The sequence below is a fragment of the Gracilinanus agilis genome, chromosome 2, assembly GCF_016433145.1.
Source record: "Gracilinanus agilis isolate LMUSP501 chromosome 2, AgileGrace, whole genome shotgun sequence".
Classification (NCBI taxonomy): domain Eukaryota; kingdom Metazoa; phylum Chordata; class Mammalia; order Didelphimorphia; family Didelphidae; genus Gracilinanus; species Gracilinanus agilis.
This window is the reverse complement of record NC_058131.1, coordinates 426,314,385-426,328,387: the sequence shown is the minus strand read 5'-3', so window position 1 is coordinate 426,328,387 and position 14,003 is coordinate 426,314,385.

The window sequence follows — 14,003 nt, the reverse complement described above, 5'->3', positions numbered from 1 at the left end:
GTTCAAATAATCCATAGACTACCTCCAGAAAAAAAAAATCTGCACTTCAAATTCCAAGACACGTTATAGTGAAAATTAGCACTACTAATGGTGACCCACAAATTCTGCAGCCAGGAGAAAGATCTTCAAATATAAAGGAAAGGAAATTCAAATAATACAAGATTATTCTTGAGCACTGGCTCAAAGGAATGGGATAATAAGGAAAGCAAAAGAGCTCAAGCTCAAAAATGACAAAGTCTACAAGCTTGAGCCTAATCATCAATAAAAAAGATGAATGTTCAAAAGGAATTTGAGACATTCTGGAAAGAGAAAAAGACAGGAATAGAACGTTCTATTTACAAATACCTTAAATCACAGAAATATAAGGCAAGTAAATAAGTATAATTACCAAAGAAAGAATAAGAAGTAATGAAATTGGTTTCCCTATCTTTAGAGGTTATTTTTTTTTTTTTTAAGAAAAGCTTAACTTAGAGAGTTAAAAGAGAATGCCGGTAAGGGGAAACAGGAATTACCAAGAGATTTAAAAAGCACAGAAGGGAATAACAGTGTAAAGGGGTTAAAAAAAAAAAAAGACATTAAGGTAGAGGAGCAGAACTGAAATGCCATGGATTACACCTAGCAGTCTACCTGCAAGTAGAGTCAGGTATTTTGTGGGCCAAAATCACAAAGTGGGAGGGTACATAGCTGGAGAGAGGGGAGGGGAGGTATAGAAAAAAATAAGTGACGTACTCTTATCAAGTCCATAGTCGAACAGTGAAGTAATGATGATGCCTTATAGTCGGTCTCACATGAGGAGAGATAGAACTAGAGATGAAAGAAGGGAGGCATTGAAACAAGTAGAATAAAGGAGTTAAAGGGGTAGTCCTCTCTGAAGAGCAGCTTAGTTTACTCTTATGATAGGAGATGAAGACTTTAAATTGGGTTTTACCTGGGGGTGATGCCTTCAGAGATCACCTTCTCTGAAAGAGTATTGTACCTCCACATCCTGTTTCTAAGAGGAGAAAAATTCCAGACCCTAGTGGTGACTGGCATACAGAAGAGGGTTGAGGGGCAGGCATAGATCCAGAGATGAGATTGGAAATAGGAGGAGAATGATGATGGGAAAAGTTTGGTGGATAATTTATTTTACACAGTTTAGGTAGGACACAGAGAAATAGTACTTTCTAGTCACATTACTTCCCTCGTCAACTGATATTTTTAAGAATGAAGCACAATTGGGGGGGGGGGGCCGCTAGGAAACACAATGGATAGAGAGTATCAGGCCTGCAGTCAGAAGGACCTCTTTCAAATCTGGCCTGAAGACACTTCCTAGCTGTGTGACGCTGGGCAAATCACTTAACCTCAATTGCCTAGCCCTTGCTGCTCTTCGTCTTAGAACTGATACTAAAATAGAAGGTAAGAACTTAAAAATAAATAAATAAAAGAATGAAGCACGATAAGACAAGATCTATAAAGACAATTAAACAAATTAATTAGAAGACAGGTTCAAACATAATACTTTAGAAGATTTAATTATGTGAGAAATACAATTTAATTACATAGGAAATACAAAAAGACTAAAGAAGGAGTAAATAGGGATACATAGACCATGAATTAGAGAACAAAATTTTAGAAGTGATGAAAAGGGAAGAGAATCAGTGAAGAGAATAAAGAATATTTCTTGGGAAAAAAAGGTAAAGAAAATCAATATACTAGGGAATTAAGATGATAATGCTAGATTCTCTGAAGAGGAAACACGCTTTAAGAAATAATAATCCATGAGTGATAAAGGGAGAAATATCATCCATTAGGAATCAGAAGAAAAATCATTAAGTAGAAGAGTTTAACTCCCCATTGAGAGATACCAAGGCAGCAATTTATTATCTAGCAGTGGTATGGTGCTATGCTGGGCTGGAGCAGGCAATGGAAAAGTGAAGAAAAAAGAAATTAAAACTTCCAGGTTCTAACCAAAGAACACTTCCAACAGCTTTGTCCCAGGGTCCCACCTGTTGTCCTGCTGCTCTAGCCTCTCTGGTTCCTTCACGTTCTCCTCTCCAGCTTTACACTGGCTTCCCTTCTTTTCTGGGTAGCTTTTCTTCTTCCTCTTTCCCATCATCCCTTAACATAGGAGGGTCTAACTTCCCAGCTGAAGTTAATCCTCACAAATTACAGGGTCAGAACAAAGCTTCCTAGGGGATGAAGAAAGGGAATGCTGGGAGGTCTCCATCAGACCAGTAAGGTAACAATAGGGAAAAGTAAGTTGTTTCCAACAGCATGTATATGAAATGTGGAGAACCTCTCAAGATTTGACAAGCCTGCCTATGAATCACTTCTGGTGATTCATATTGGTGCAAACTGTACTACCACAAGGAAGCTAGAAAACATGGCTATAGATTTTGAAGTCCTTGGCAAGAAATTGAAGACTTAGGGACATAGATAGTATTTTCAAGATAGCTATCAGATGAAGACAAGTGCTTTGTAAGAAAAGGTGATTCTGAGAAGCAAAAATTTGGCTAAGGACATTTTGGAATTGAATTTGAATTGTTGCACTAAGGCTTAAAGCAAAGGACTAACAGGTTCTTGGTCACAATGAAATGCAATTCATGAGAACTGGCAAAAATATCTTTGACTGGACAAATATAATCAAAAGGCCTTTAAATTAAAAAAGAAAGGGGAAGGCAAAAACTACCAATGGGTATCTAACCAAACTAAATACCATTAAGAGTAGCTAAAATGTAAGAATAGCAGTAGAGGTGTCCAGTCATTCAGAGGAGAAAAAATCCAAGAAAGAAGCCAGTAATAAAAAACCATCTTCAAATATGTATACTTGCAAATATATTCAAATATATTTGTATATACATAGAGTATAAGTAATAAACAAGGTAAAACAGGGATATTTACACAATGTGGAAATTCAATATTAATCTGTACCCCTTTTGTCACTCCAAGCAACCTTTGGATTTTAAAGGGAAAAAAAAGTTTAATCTTAAAATTGAAGCCATAATGTATGTCTTTTCCCCTTGCTGAAGTAGGTCTTTGTTCATCTGTAAACAAACTTGTTCTGTAGTAAAGCAGTTAAGTTAGATAAAGCAGAGCCCAGGTCGGGGAAAGTGGTGTTATAAGGGGATAAGAGGAGATGGTAAGGAGTGGGTCACCAGGGGCCTAGGAGCCAGCAGTGGGCATGCACATAGTGTGGCCATTCTAAATGACTCTTGGTATCCGGAAGACTAGCTTTTTGTTTGGGCTGAGGTTGGAGTCCTCCTATCAAAGAGGCTTGGGAAAGGGACTTCAGGAAGAGAATAAATTCAAGTAGAGGGAAGAAATCAATCTTTTCCTGGACTGTGGGCAGAAGAGGCATGTGGTCTGGCTCTGGGCTGGCTGCAGCCAGGTGGGTTAGAAAAGGCGGCTAAGACAGTGGCCAGGCTGGTGCCTATTCTTTCTCTAGCCCTCTTTTTATTATTTATAAATAATTATAAATTAAGATAAGGTCTCCAGGGAGTTTTAATTATAACAAGAATTAAAATTAGACCTTGGAGAGATAAACTAAGACTTGGTGGGATGAGGCCTATGCCTAAAGTACTAAAGCTCACCCAGGGTCACACAGCCAATATGTCCAAGGAGGGACTCTAATCTGGATCTTCATAGTCAACTTTCTCTGGGTTTTTTTTTAAACCCTTACCTTGTGCTTTAGAATCATTATTAAGTATCGGTTCCAAGGCAGAAGAGCAGTAAGGGCTAGGTAATTGGGGTTAAGTGACTTGCCCAAGGTCACACAGCTAGGAAGTGTCTGGGATCAGATTTGAAGCCATGTCCTCTTGGCTCCCTATCCACTGAGCCACCTAACTGCCCCCTCTAGGCATTTTTTCACTAGCCATTCCCCAAGCCTGAAATGATCTCTCTCATTTCCACCTCTTGACTTCCCTGGCTAAAATCTTATAGGAAGATTTTCCTAATCTCTTTTAATTCTAGTGCCTTCCTTCTGTTCCTTATTTCCTGTTTATACTGTACATAGTTTGTTGCTACATAATTGTTGGCATATTGTCTCCTGATTTAGACTGTGAGCTCCTTCTAGGGTAGAAACTGTCTTTTCCCTTTCTTTGTGTCCCCAGTATTTGGTTCAGTACCTGATACCTAGTAAGTGCCTAATAAATTCTTTTTTTTTTAATTTGAAAATTTTTATTTAATTAATTGATTTAGAATATTTTCCATGGTTACATGATTCATGTTCTGTCCCTCCCCTTTTTCTACACCCCCTCCCGTAGCCAAGGAGCAGTTCCACTGGGTTTTACATGTGTCATTGATCAAGACCTATTTCCATCTAATAAATTCTTAAAGACTGATTGACTACAATAAATGTGGGTGGTATTTGTGCTTTTTAATGTTTATTTGCAGTTTCTCTAATTCATAGTCCATTTTTATAAAAGTGTCATATGGTGCTGAGAAATATAGATTTTTTAAATGATCTCATTCAAAAGGCACCACAAATCTTTTAGTTTTAACCTCTCCAAGAGTCTTAATTTCTTTTTTGTCTCTGTTGTTTGTATGTATCTCAGCAAGAGAAACATTTAAGCCTACTATTTTTATGTTACTACTCATGCTTTTTGCAATTCAATTAATTTTTCCTTTGTTGTTATACAATTTGATGTTTAATATTGATATTAGTTTATTATTTATGATTCCTTTAAGCATGATTGTAATTTCTTTATTGATATTCTAAATTTTTTTTTCTGCTTTCCTTAACATGACTGCAATTCATACTTTTTTGGATTCACCTGATGCATAGCAAATGTGGTTGTGTCTCTCATTTCGATTCTATGTATATTTGCATATAAGCATATATTGTGGGGGTTTGGTTTCTTACCCGTTTTTGACACACTTTTTTGTTTAGTCCATTCCCATTTGAAGTTATGAATTAGGTGTTTGTGTTTTTCTCCATTTGTCTTTAGTTTTGCTTTTTTTAAAAAGATTTTTTAAAAATCTTCAAGTCAATACTTTGTCCCTATGATTATTTTTGCTTCAGCTACCTTAAAGCATTAACTTTGTCATTTTCAATTTTTATATCCCCAGCACTAAGCACAATGCCATATATATATATATGCATATATATATATATCAGTCAATAAACATTCACTAAGTCTATTGTGTGCCAGGCACTGTGCTAAGTACTAAGATATAAAGAGAGACAAAAGATAATCCCTGCCCTTGAGGGCATAATATAGGACATAATATGCAAACAACTAAGTACAAACAAGCCAAACACAGTACAAAGAATAACTATAACCCTAGGCTGGTCTAGTCACGTCCAGGTCTAACATGGAGCAAGCCTTAGGGTGCCTTTGAGTTTACCTAATCTGTCTACCATGGAGATTCCTACATCCCCTACTATGTAGGTGGAGAAGCCTCCTTTGAATGGCTGCCTGCAACTGTAAAACTGATGAGACTGAGTCAGGAGCTCTCTTTTTCCACCATCTTTTTGCCTTGGCTATTTTCAGCCATTCCTACCTGCTGTGCTCACCAGGGATGTCATGAACTAAACAGTGAGACAGGAGGAACTTGTGTTCCCCTGCTCCCTCCCTTTTACCCCAATTCCAAGAAATGGGACTGGTGGATTTTGTTTCCATTCTGTTATCTGTCCTCAGTTTTAGGTTCCATGAACCAGGAGTTTGAACTCTGGTGACCTTGGAGCCAGAACTGCAGGTGGGATGGTATAGCCAGTTGGGCTAGTATAGAAGTGTTGGGAAGTCAGGGTACCTGGAACTCAAACAAAGGGGGCTTCGGATTTGGAACTAGGAGTTTGCCCTATGAGTACAAAGCTAAACTATGAACCTAATCTTCATCGCCACCCTAGAAATTTAAGGGGGTTAGGAGTGGAGCAAAAATTTTACCTTCCATGTAATGGAGGAAATAAATTTGCATATTTGTGACTGTACCTTTACATTCATTTTGTAAAAGCTCTGTCATATTATTTAACCAACTGAGGAAAAGTAATAGAATTAAGTGGGATTAGCAATAGCTACCTATAAAAGGGGAAATTTTAGCTAGGACTTGAAGGAAGCCAGGGAAACTAGACAGCAGAGATGAGGGAAACCATTCCAAGCATGAAGAACTGCCAGTGAAAATTTCCACAATCAGGAGATGGAGTATCTCCTTCAAGGAACAATAATGGATGGACGATATGGGGGCAAGGAAGAATAAGGGGGAAGAAAATGGTGTGGCAGCTAAAGTATAAGAAGCCTGAAAAGGTGGAGCTGGAAGAGAGCTAGTTTATTAAAGGCTTTCAATGTCAAAGGATTTTATATTTGATCTTGAAGGTAATAAGGAGCCACTGGAGTTTACTGAGAGGGAGACATAATCAGACCTGTATTTTAAGAAAATCACTTCGTAAGAGGATACTTCTCAATAGGGAAATGGCTAAGTTAAAGTATATGATTGTAATGAAATACAATTGTGCTATAAAAAATGATGAGCAAGAAGAGCTCAGAAAAACCTGGAAAGATTTACATGAACTAAAGCAGAGAGATACGAACAGAAACCAGTAGAACATGGTACACAGTGTCAGCACAACGAACAAGTGTGCATAACAGCTATTCTCAGTGTTATAGGGAAAGAGAGGATTTGAGCATATGAGCAAAATCTGCAGAAAAGATACAGAGGCAGGAAAGGTTCTGGAATTCTGCAGAAGTGACTGAGCTGTTTTTCTAACAGTCAGTTAAGCCTGGAGGCTGAGACTTCTCTCCCTGGAGTGGACCTAGTGAGATTGGCTTGTCTCCTGTGGCTTTCTTTCTACTTTATCTTCCTCATCATACCTGTTCCTGTGGTATCCTGTTTCCTGCTGGCTGAGTGATACATCTACAGAGCTTCTTGAACCATCTAAGACATCTATCTGTGAGAACCTCTCCCTATGCCTGTCCTTTTTAGCTTCTAAACTCAATACTTCTGTTACCATCCATGGGGAAGGGGCAGGGTTGGGTTAGAGGAGTTTATTTATATTAGGGACTGGGTTTCAGGTAGCTAAGTAAAGGACCAGTGTAGCTTAATCTCTCTGAAGGCTTCTGGTGAGGGAACAACTGTAGATCTGATGGGGAGAGTTAATTAGTGAATATTAGATAAGTTATCCAAATTCCCTTTCCAACCTTCCCTTACTTTAATAAACCAAACCATCCCTGTGTTTGTTACCTCTACCTGGACTGTATTTGTTAGATTGTCACCTATATCCTGTTGGTCTTCTCAAAACCCGTGTTATCTTCTGTTATTGGTCCTGAGTAACCATTTAGATCTATTCCCTGAACCTACCAATATCCCAATCATACCACCCTGGTATTTCAGTTACTTATTTCATCAGCAATACAATAATTCAAAACAATCCCAAAAGACTCACTCAAAAATGTCATTTGCTTCCAGAGAAGGAACTGATGGAGTCTGAATCCAAACCAGAACAAACTTTTTTACTTTTTCTCAAATTTATTTTTGTTTGAGTTTCCTTCCACAAAAGGATTAATATGGGAAATTGTTTTTTTTTAAACCCTTAACTTCTGTGTATTAGTTCCTTGGTGGAAGATTGGTAAGGGTAGGCAATGGGGGTCAAGTGACTTGCCCAGGGTCACACAGCTGGGAAGTGTCTGAGGCTGGATTTGAACCTAGGACCTCCTGTCTCTAGGCCTGGCTCTCACTCCACTGAGCTACTCAGCTGCCTGTATGAAAAGGCTTACCAGGATAGACTGGAATGAAGAGAGATTTGTGATAAGAAGACTAATCAGTAGGCTATTGTAATAGTCCAAATATGAGGAGATGGGAGCCTTCACTCAAGCAGCAATAGTATCAGAGAAGAGATGGAGGCATATTGGAAAGATGTTATGAAGGTAAAATCAAATTGTATATGGGAGCTGAGAGAGTGAATGGTCAAGGATAGCATCTAGGTTGTGAGAATAGCGGTGGCCTTAACAGTAAAAAAAGGAGTTTGGAAGAGGGAAGGACTTGAAGGGAAAGATGATGAGTTCAGTTTTGGACATGTTGAATTTAAGATGTCTATAGGACATCCATTTGGAAAAGTGTACTAGATAGTTGGAGATTCAGGATGGAAGGTCAGCCAAGAGGTTAAAACTGGACAAATAGATCTGTGAATCATCATCATACAGATAAGAACTGAATCTATAGGAGCTGATGGGCTCACCAAGTGAAGTGGTATAGAAAGGGAAGAGAAAAGGGCCCAGGATAGAGGCAGCATTTATTTAGCAGGCATTCCTTGGATGAAGATCCAGCAAAAGAAACTAAAAAGAGCCAATAGTAGTGATTTAATGTTAATTAAATTAAATTGAACTGAATTTTCTTGACTAACCCAGCTTAGGATACATTTGTTTAGAACAGCCAAATGCTAAATCTTCCCCTGAGATCTTCTGTATTGCTGTAGCTAAAAGTTGAAGTTAAACTAAAGTTGAAGACAATGGAAAACCTGGGGTCAAGGGCAGGTAGGCAACACAGTGAGTAGAAAGCCAAGGCCTGGAGATGGGAGGTCCTGGGTTCAAATCAGACCTCAGACACTTCCTAGCTGGGTGATCCTATGCAAATCATTTAACCTAAATTGCCAAGCCCTTGCTGCTCTTCTGTCTAAAAATTGATATTAAGATAGAAAGTAAGGGTTTAAAACAAAAACAAACAAACAAAAAGCCAGATCATTAGAAGGGCCATGGGTTCTGAAATTGCATTTCAGAAGGTACCTTATGCCTTACTACTCTCTCTTTAATCCAATTACCCTGGCCTCTTTTCTTTGCTATTCCACAAACAAAACATTGTCTCCCAGTTCCTGGCATTTTCACTTGTCCCACATAACTAGAATGCTCCCCTTCCTCATCTCTACCTCCTGACCTCCTTCAAGTTCTAGCTAAAACCTCACATTCCACAAAAAGCTTTCCCAATTCTTCATTTTAGTGACTGTTAATTATTTCTCATTCATCCTATATATAGCATGTTTGTACTATTGTTTGCTGGTGATTTTGTATTTGATTGTGAGCCCCTTGAGGGCAAGGACTGTTTTTTTTTGCCTTTATTTGTATCTCCAATATTTAGCACAGTGCCTGGCCTCTAGGAGGTACTTAATTAAATGTTTATTGATTGGCTGACATGAAATTTGCAGAGGTTATATTCTTTGCTATAAAAAGGGTATGTTTAACATAAAAAATGGTTTCAATATAAATCTAAGTACTTAATGGTATACAGTATTTATTTTAAACCCTTCCCTTCCTTCTTAGAATCAATACGTTGTATTTGGTTCCAAGGCAAAAGAACTAGGCAATGGTGTTAAGTGACTTGGTCAAGTCACACAGCTAAGTGCCTGAGGCCATATTTGAACTTTCCATCTCTAGGCCTGCCTCTAAATCCATGGAGCCACTTAACTGCCCCCAATTTATTGTTTAATGTAATATTATTGACGGATTTGTATTTTTTTTTAATATTACCCAGTTACATTTTTTAAAAACCCTTACCTTCTGTCTCAGTATCAATTGTAAGACAGAAGAGTAGCACAGACTAGACAATTGGGTTTAAGTGGTCACACAGCAAGGCAGTATCTGAGGTCGGATTTAAACCCAGGATTTCCTGATTCCAGGCCTGGAGCTCTATCCATGGAGCTACCTAGTTGCCCTCATGGTGTTCATTTATTGAAGCGATTTCTTTTTTTTTAGAATTTTAGTCCTCCCCTAAGCCTCTTCTTCAGAATAAGTTTTGAAATCTCTGTAAATTTCAACTGCCATGCTCTGCTTCAAAAGCTATTTCAGTATCATCTTTCTCCATGAAACAGCCCCATCATCATCACTTGCTCTTACCTCTCATTCTACTGTACTATTTCTTCTCCACTTATTAGCACTTTAACATATATCATTTTATTCTCTAATTGTCTATCCAAATAATTTCATTCTTTTCTATATGGTTTTCTCCTGTTACTATGTCATTTGTATTTTCCTGATCAACTATAGATACTTTTCAGGCAAGGATGAATCTTATAATTCTCCTATCTCCCCTATAATATTTATCATGGTGTTAAGCATATAATCACTCATTAAGTATTTATTAAGCTCCTACTATTAAGAGAGGGAGAGAGGGAATAAGCATTTATTAAGTGGCAAGAGCTTTACAAATATTCTTATTTGATCCTCACAACAACTCTATGAGATAGATGCTAATACCACACCCTGTGCTAGGCTCTGGGGATACAAAGACAAAAATGACAGTCTGTCATCAAGGAGCTTGGATTCTATCAGAAAGGAATATGCACCTAAAAGCATATACAAAATACACATAATAATTGGCAAATCTTTTTTATTTTATTTTCCCCCCAATTACATGTGAAAACAATTTCCAACATTTTGCAAAGAATATTGAGTCTTAATTTCTCTCTCTACTCCTATCTCCTATTCCTAATCCTGCTCATATAGATTTTATATGTGCAATATTAATCCTTTTGTGAGAGGAAACAAATAAAAAAATGAGAAAAAAGTGAAGAAAGTTTGCTTCGATCTGGATTCAGACTCATTTCTTTTTCTCTGGAAGTAGATGGCATTTCTGATCACAAGTCTTTTGGGATAGTTTTGGATCGTTATATTGCTAAGAATAGCTAAGTCATTCACAGCTGTAAAGTCTTCTTGTTGCTGTGTACAATAGTCTCCTGGTTCCCCTTATTTCACTCTGCTTCAGTTTGTGTCTTTCCCAGTTTTTTTGAGCTCTTCCTGCTTGTCATTTCTTACAACACAAAAGTATTCCATTACAATCATAAACTATAACTTATTCAGTCATCCCCGAGTTGATGGGTATCTCTTCACTTTCAAATTTTTTGCCCACATAAAAAGAGCTGCTTTAAATATTTTTTGTACATATAGGTATTTCCCCTTTTTATCTCTTTGGGACACAAACCTAGTAACTATTGCCAGGTCAAAGGGCATATACTGTTTTATAGCCCTTTGGACATAGGTCCAAATTGTTCTCTAGAATGACTAGATCAGTTCACAACTCCCCCAATAGTACATTTGTGTCTCAGTTTTCCTAAATCCCCTCCAAGTTTTGTCATTTTCTTTTTCTGTCATAAAAGGCAATCTAATGGATGTAGGGTGATATCTCAGAACTGTTTTAATTTACACTTCTCTAATAAGAGCATTTTTATTTTGCATGACTATAGAGAGCTTTAATTACTTTAAGAACTGCCTTCTCTAAACTTTGACTATTTATCAATTGGGGAATGACTTGTATGCTTATATATTCAACTCATCTCTGTATTGGAGAAATGAAGCCTTTTTTAGAGAGACTTGTAAAAGAAATTGCATCATTATGATTGCTGTGTTTTACTCTCCATCCTATTTCCCCATATTTAGTTTTTGACCACCGCCTCCTTCAATTTGCCCTCTTTTCTATTCCTTCTTATCCCCTTCCCCTCCAACAATTCCAAGGAGAGTAAGGTTCCCCTCCTCAACTTCTCCATCTTCTTTTCCACTGTAAAAGCTTTTTCATGCCTCTTTTATGTGAGATAATTTACATCATTCTATTTTCCCCTTCCCCCTCCTCCCAATGTATTCCTCTTTCTCATGCCTTAATTTTGTTCTACTTTTTATATCATCCTATCATATTCAACTCATACCCTTGCCCTCTGTCTATGTCTACTTCTTCTATCTACCCAAATAATGATAAAGTTCTTTGAAGATACAAGAATCATCTACCCATATGGGATATATACAGTTGATCTTATTGAATGTCTTTTGATTTCTCTTTCCTGGTTACCTTTTTATAATTCTCTTGAGTCATATTTGAGAATCAAATTGTCCATTCAGCTTTGGTATTTTCATCAGGAATATTTGAAAGTCTTCAACTTCATCCCTTTTTTCTCCAGAAGGATTATGCTCAGTTTTGCTGGGTAAATGATTCTTGGTTTAAGTCCTAGTTCCTTTACTGTTGGGAATATCATATTCCAGACCCTCCAATAATTTAATGTAGAAACTGCTCTATCATGTGTTATCTTACCATTGGCTCCATGATATTTGAATTGTTTCTTTTTGGTTGCTTGCAATTTTTTCTCCTTGACCTGGGAGTTCTAGAATTTGGCTATAATATTCCTAGGAGTTAGCCTTTTGGGATCTCTTTCAGGAGGCAATCTCTCAATTTCTATTTTGTCCTCTGGTTCTAGAATATCATGGCCGTTTTCCTTAATAATTTCTTGAAAAATGAGGTCTAAGCTCTTTTTTTTTTTTATCATGGACATCAGGTAGTTCATTCTTAGATTATCTCTCCCAGGTCAGATGTTTTTCCAAAGAGATATTTCACATTTCCTTCTATTTTTTTCATTCTGTTGATTTTATTTCTTGATGTCTCATGAAGTCATTAGTTTCCACTTGCCCAATTATAATTTTTAAAATATGATTTTCTTTTTCTTAAATAATTTTTATTTTTTAGAAAAGTTATCATGATTACATGATTCATGTTCTTACTTTCCCTTCACACCCACACCCCCACCCCCCATAGCTGATGCGCATTTCCACTGGTTTTAACATGTGTCATCTATTAAGACCTATTTCCAAATTGTTGATAGTTGCATTAGTGTGGTTGTTTCGAGTCTATATCCCCAATCATGTCCGCCTCAACCCATGTGTTCAAGCAGTTGCTTTTCTTCTGTGTTTTCACTCCTGTAATTCTTCCTCTGAATGTGGATAGCGTTCTTTTTCATAAATCCCTCAGAATTGTCCTGGGTCTTTGCATTGCTGCTAGTACTGAAGTCCATTTTACCACACTGTATCAGTCTCTTTGTACAGTGTTCTTCTGGCTCTGCTCCTTTCACTCTGCATCAATTCCTTGGAGGTCTTTCCAGTTCACATGGAATTCCTCCAGTTTATTATTCCTTTGAGCACAATAGTATTCCATCACCAGCAGATACCACAATTTGTTCAACCATTCCCCAATTAAAGGGTATACCCTCATTTTCCAGTTTTTTGCCACCAGGCAAATCTATGATCTCTTTGGGGTACATACCCAACAATGGTATGGCTGGATCAAAGGGCAGGCAATCTTTTATAGCCCTTTGAGCATAGTTCCAAATTGCCATCCAGAATGGTTAGATCAGTTCACAACTCCACCAGCAATGCATTAATGTCCCAATTTTGCCACATCCCCTCCAACATTCATTACTCTCCCCTTCTTTCATTTTAGCCAATCTGCTAGGTGTGAGGTGATACCTCAGAGTTGTTTTGATTTGCATTTCTCTAATTATTAGAGATTTAGAACACTTTCTCTTGTGGTTATTGATAGTTTTGATTTCTTTATCTGAAAATTGCCTATTCATGTCCCTTGCCCATTTATCAATTGGGGAATGGCTTGATTTTTTATACAATTGATTTAACTCCTTGTATATTTGAGAAATTAGTCCCCTGTCAGAGTTTTTTGTTATAAAGATTTTTTCCCAACTTGTTTCCCTTCTGATTTTGGTTGCATTGTTTTCGTTTGTACAAAAGCTTTTTAATGTAATATAATCAAAATCATTTGTTTTACATTTTGTAATCAGTGGAATAGACTTTGGGTAAGTGAAGTCAGCAAGACAGTGTATGATAAACACAAAGAGCCCAAATCCACTATTTGACCAAAACTGCTGGGAAAATTGGAAAACAATATGGGAGAGATTAGGTTTAGATCAATATCTCACACCTTACACCAAGATAAATTCAGAATGGGTGAATGACTTGAATATAAAGAGGGACATTACAAATAAATTAAGTGAACACAGAATAGTATACTTGTCAGATTTCTGGGAAAGGAAAGATTTTAAAACCAAGTAAGAGTTAAAGAAAATATGATTTTCTTCAGTGAGCTTTTGTACCTCCTTTTCCATTTGGCCAATTCTGCTTTTTAAGAATTTCTCTTCATTGGATTTTTGTGCCTCTTTTACTAATTTTCCTATTCTATTTCTTTATTAATACTAATTTCTTCATTATTTTTTGTGACTCCTTTGCCAACCTGTTGACTCTTCTTTCATGATTTCCCTCTCATTTCTTTTCCCA